This window comes from Mizuhopecten yessoensis, unplaced genomic scaffold, assembly GCF_002113885.1.
Source record: "Mizuhopecten yessoensis strain PY_sf001 unplaced genomic scaffold, ASM211388v2 scaffold1375, whole genome shotgun sequence".
Taxonomy (NCBI): Eukaryota; Metazoa; Mollusca; class Bivalvia; order Pectinida; family Pectinidae; genus Mizuhopecten; species Mizuhopecten yessoensis.
In genome coordinates this window covers 250,534-257,060 of record NW_018404015.1, presented here as the reverse complement: position 1 = coordinate 257,060, position 6,527 = coordinate 250,534, and positions in this window count along the sequence as shown.

Genomic DNA, 6,527 nt, shown 5'->3' with positions numbered 1-6,527 from the left:
CGATACAGGTTCACTTGGCAGGAACACAACTTTACTTGTGTTAAGCAATTGAAACAACATTCGTGCGGTACCACCGAGTAAACCATACGATATAACTGCACTTATTTGTTAAAGGTGACGGATGGTGCTAGGGGATTTGAGTCTCAATTTAGGGCCCTGATTCCTGGCAGCCAAATATGATTTTTGTCCTTTGTTTAATGCATGTAAACATATTTCTTTTTCTGCTTCATGTCGAAATATAGAAAATATACCAGAAGACAGACAGGCTGGCAGACAGAATGGACAGACAGGAATAGCACAGAAAGAGGACAGCACCACATGTGGACGGGGAAAAAAACGGACAGCAGATAGAGGCGGACGGGGAAAAGACTGACAACAACACAGGCGGACGGGAAAAAGACTGACAACACCACAGGCGGACAAGAAAAAGACTGACAACAGCACAGGCGCACACGGAATATACTTCCAAAGGAACACACTGATGGACAGGGATAGGGTGTCGGACAAAACCGACACACAGAACAGGATAGACGGACGGGGAAAAGACTGACACCACCACAGGCGCACACGGAATATACTTACAAATGAACACACAGATGGACAAGGATAGGGTGTCGGACAAAACCGACACACAGACAAGGATAGACGGACGGGGAAAAGACTGACAACACCACAGGCGCACACGGAATATACTTCCAAATGAACACACAGATGGACAAGGATAGGGTGTCGGACAAAACCGACATACAGACAAGGATAGACGGACGTGGAAAAGAGACAGACGGACAAACTATATACTAATGGATAGCAGAGACATACGGACAAGGATAGACGGACGGGGAAAAGAGACAGACGGACAAGGATAGACGGACGGAGAAAAGAGACAGACGGACAAACTATATACTAGTGGATAGCAGAGACAGACGGACGGGGAGTAATCTAGCGGATATAGGACTGAGTGTCGAAAAACAGTGAGACACACAAGAAACATAACCAGGACCATATATATAGATAATAGCTACATTGTAGGGGCAAAGGCTCTATGTGTCCTAGTAACAGCTATGAACATTCAAAGACTTGCAATATTTTTGTGGTGGAGGAAAGCCAGAGCACCTGGAGAAAAAAACACTAACTCGCAACCAGTACCTGGTAGGACATCTCATCTACTCGGCACTTCCGCTCATCCCCCTCTCCCTCTTCCCCTTTCCGGACAAGGAAATCTAGGTTGAGCACAAAAAATAAAATTGAGAAATGAAAGTTAGATGAACACGGTATTAAGTTAAAAGGATGGACTGAAGAATCGACAAAGGAATTTCCTCGTGATTTGTCTCGTTTGCCGCAGAATTAGATATTTTCCTTGGTTCACGTTGAATGATTATAATTTGCGCTTGTATGAATTCAACATGATAAATTTGCCAATGAGCCGGTACAAATTCAAAACTCAATTATGAATCTCAGAAGAAAAGAAAATAGAAACTAAATTGAAATTTTGAAATATAAATGGCATAATTTTGAGACGCCAATGAAGTCCCATTGCGTGCGACAGATTATTGAAATCTTGTTTTCCAACAAAATAATTTCAATTTTCCGTACACACAATCACATTGCCTGGCCTGAAATGAATCTTTAAACCTGTTTGGCAGATCTGTCACGCAATTATAACTGAAAATTTGACAGGAAGCGCTGGGGGTAAGCTAATGTGTCTGAAGGAAACACTACTGTTTCGAGTAGCCGCTCACATTTTATCAGTAAAAATAAATAAACAGTAAATTCTCGAAACACCTCAAGTACAGAACATAAGTGAAAAACACTTTAAACGTCATTTATTCAGATTAAGGATCTAAAACAGCTTTAAATTGAATAACTTTTATCGCACATAAGTTCCCATTTGTGCTGTAGCAGTCAACGCCCTCACTGAATAAGTGTAATGTCGATTTTAAGCCGCTGTCACATCTAATGGTCACGCAAACTTTTTTTTTATTTATGTATCTCAACACCTACAAAGATTCCATGCACAGTATTAAGCATGCGTCGTTATACGGTGGGAGGCAGTGTTATAGAAATTGAGGTGTCCTGCAGTTACATAAAATAAATACTTTCATGCAGGGGAACAGAGATAATTATATTTTTGATATAAGTATTTTTTTTTTTTTGGAATGCTTTTCATTTAGATGACATTATCTTATCAACGTAGATGATAGAATGATTTTTCTTTTATTATCTAATGCCGAACATTCAAATACATACAATGCAATTCATCTCCGATATCGCTTACATTACACAATTGACAAATTTATACGTTCATGTCTTGGTATATTACTCCTAATTCCGGTTTCTACAGTTTAGTTACTATTTCTGGTTCTAAACCTACAAAGAGTATAAGCATCTTTTTTAGAGAGAATGTTTAAGTAGTTTTCGAACACAACTTCTTCCTTAAAATCTCTATATATGGTGGATTTTGGAGAGTCTCTGCATATTTCTGCCCAGTTTTGTTTGAACTGATCAGTCAAGTTAAGTGTAACGTAGTAGACCTTAGTGGGGGATGACCGTAGTTGACCTTAGTGGGGGATGACCGTAGTTGACCGTAGTGGGGTATGCCCGTAGTTGACTGTAGTGGGGGAGGACCGTAGTTGACTGTAGTGGGGAATGACGGTAGTTGACCGTAGGGGGGGATGACCGTAGTTGTCCGTAGTGGGGTATGCCCGTAGTTGACTGTAGGGGGGAATGACCGTAGATGACCGTAGTGGGGGTTGACCGTAGTTGACCGTCGTGGGGGATGACCGTAGTTGACCGTAGTATAGGCTGTAGGTGACCTTAGCTAAACGTATTAAATGTAGTTAGACGTAGATCATCGTAGTTACACAAGTATTTCACATGAACTTGGCTTTAATTAGTAGCATGATCGAACAACATGCGAACTCAACTATAGGCGGTTTGATATTGGGCGAGCCAAACACTATCTAAATAAATCATATTATAACCGAAACACGTATTGGAACAGAGACCTCCAAACCATCACTTCATGTTCCGTGAAACTGACATTCCATACAATGTTGACATGGCCATTGTCTTTTTACAGCCAGTGTCTTCGACCTTTCGTCCGTGGGAAACATTCTTATCTTTCTGGAAATTGGTATTTTCTACAAAACCCGATGGCAAAATTGGAAACCCATTCGCCTTTCACCACAACGACCGCGATTAAATTCAAAGGCGATCGAACGTGAACCTGCCTGACCACATCGGTTCCCTGGGTTTTCGGGTATCCAACGATATTATATATATCATCCCGCAAAAACCCGCGGTAACAATAGGGATTCGGATAAAGTGAAAAAACCTGTTTGATTATATAAAAAAATATAAAGATTGATTTCATTGAGTATCGTTTCCCAGTAATGACGTCATATGTATCGTTTCATAGTAATGACGTCATATGTATCGTTTCCTAGTAATGACGTCATATGTATCGTTTCCTAGTAACGACGTCATATGTATCGTTTCCTAGTAATGACGTCAAATGTATCGTTTTCTAGTAATGACGTCATATGTATCGTCTTGTTTTGCTGCACCATCATTGAAAATCTCTGGACGTCACAGACTTGCATCTGTCACCGGCCGGTTGGTCGTCTATGTTCGTTAGATTTTGGAAACATCCGATTTTATTCGGCCGGAGTTGAGCCAGTTTTCCTAAAATAATCAAAATGGGAATTTAAACGCATGAAACAACTTTGACAAAACAATTCGTAGCAACATAAAATCAACATTCAAGTCAGAACGAAGAGAAACCAATGTTAAGAAAACGACTTTGATAAAACGTTTACCGATCTTAGGTCTTACATTAAAACTGACACTATTTTCGAGCATGGCTTCTTGCTTCTGCATCTTGTTCTAAATAATTATAGCTATCTGATATTAACCGTTAAATTTTAATTAAATTTGTACATATGTTGATACATGAAACTACATCGATTGCACTCCTTAGCGTAATGCGATTATCTGCGCGTGTTCTTAAAAATGAATTTAACTATTTTCAACTTTATTAACCTATTGTGACGTAATAACTGCTATTTTGATTTCGATCTCCATTTTATTCGTTATCAACGAAATTAGGGAAGCACATGTCTTCGAAAAGTACACACAACACATACAGTTCGGGAATTTCCGGTAATTTTCGTTAGTGTTCGGAAATATACGAAATTATCGTTTTGTAACAATAGTTCTGCCGTTGAGGTAGCTTGCACTGAAATAAACCAGAATAATTACCCAAGAAATGTTAGCCTTCTGTTCTTTGCGATGAATAAACCTGTCACGTGACTTTTACAAATCATCAACAGCACAATCAAAATAGGTAGTCGGATGGCGCAGTGGAGATCGCACTCGCCTTTCACTAATTATAAGGCGGCTCCGATCGGACGTGAAAAGGTATGGGGTCACCTGCCCGACCAAGTGAGTTTTCTCCGGGCCCTACAGTTTCCTCCCACCTCAAGACCCCCACGTGCTTTTATCCGTGCCAATAAGATTTATTTAAGTTGAAATAACTTGTTTCATAAATATCATAGAACACATAAAGTTTAAATAATGGTAGTGTACATATGAAACGTTTTTCTACTTACATATGTACATGTACGTTATATGCATACATATTTGTTTGTTTAGAGTAGTATACAAGAGCAAAATGAATAATTAACGAATGTTCGATATTGCACTTTTAACATTGAATGTCAATGGGAAAACTAAGTGAATTATTATCAAAATATAAAATACACGTTATTGATTTGAAATGTCAGTTTCTGTAACATTGAACTAATAAAACATCTTTTATGTCTCTGTTTATAATTTTAAGAACACAACAGAAACCATTCTGCTAAATGACAATTTTCGAAGTTCAGGTTTCACATAATTGATTAGATCTGTGTTTATGGAACTGAAATTAGAATAAAGACCGAAGCTCGTTAGCGATATTCATCTTAACCATTGAAGTGATATATGCCAAATTTTGCTTGACATATGTCGATGTTTCACGAGCCATAACGTCAGGAACGAGATGTGTTTACTAATTAATTGTCATTGTGATCAGGGTGCCGACCTTGCGGTATGATGTATACGTTATAAGCTATTAACATAGGGATGTTATCAGTCGTTGTGATCCTAAAATAGCCCGAACGGACGCTACAACGCAAGGAGTTCACCGCTGGTTTTCATCACTTAAACACTGGTTACACCACCGAGGTCGTCTACTAAGGAATCGGGGTATACTGAGCAACATATGGAATCTTAGTATAAACATAATTTATTGATCAAATGATACCAAAGGCGTTAAGTTATAAAGCATATAACAGATCTCCCGATAATACAACAGAACATTTGTGTACACATCCTATAAACAGACTAAAAGGAAGAAACCGATTCTGGTTGGGCCCTCTCATTAGTGGCCTCTTACAATCCTTTCGTCGGACCTGCAGTGGTTACTTTACTTTAAACATATTTATTGCCAATAAAATTGAACAAGGAATTGGGCCCAAGTTATTACAACTTATTACAGCCTTCTCCCGTCATACATTTACAATTACATGTCAACAATGATAATAGGCATAAACATGAAGTAGATATACATATATATATTCTTCACACAGGTACAAATACACAACTTTAAAAAAAAGGACCGTTCAAAATCTTTTGCTTGATTTGATGAAGTGATGCACATGTCTAAAAACGTAAGAGTTAAGGTCTACCGAAAGATCATGTTTGCCAAACAAAAGAATCTCTAAAATTAAAACTCTACCTAAGGCATTCAAATTTTTAAACAAAATACGCCTTTCATTGCTAAAAAGTCGACACTCAAAGAAAAAGGGAAAGGCATTCTCACATGCATGTCCACAGATGCAAAATGGACTCTGTAAAGGTCATACTTAGGGGAAACTACAATTGTGCCTCAGTTTAGAATGTATAATATTTAAGGACGTTCTCAAAAACTGAAGTAGATAGGAGGGGATGATTGTACATTTGAGGTAAGAGAGTTTTTAAATAAATGTATAGAAGGCAACGATCGTACTGATAGATGTATGGAGTTCCAGCTACGAAGAGTGGAAGGTATAAAGGAAAGATTGGTAAGAGAAAGCCCAAATAGAGGAACTCTATAATCACTGTTAATTCTAAGAGTGTTCCTGCTATTTACTGCAATAGTAGGTGACAGGAGATCGTTTAAATAATCTGGAGTTAATTTATTTTGCATTTTGTATAAAAGTTGGAGTTTTCTACGTTTTCGACGATTAAAAAGAGTTTCTAAACCTGTTTCAAAATGTAAATCTTTGATACGGACATATGAAAAAAGACCGGATATAATTCGAGCAGCTTCTCTTTGGGCTTTCTCTAATTTTTCTGATTCAAATTTAGAACAACCATCCTATAATTCATAAGCATATTCTAAAACTGGTAAAATGAATGATTTATAATCTTTTAAAGGACGATTCCTATTTAACAAATATTTTAATCTCCGTAATTTTCTTCATAACTGAACTATAAATGGCATT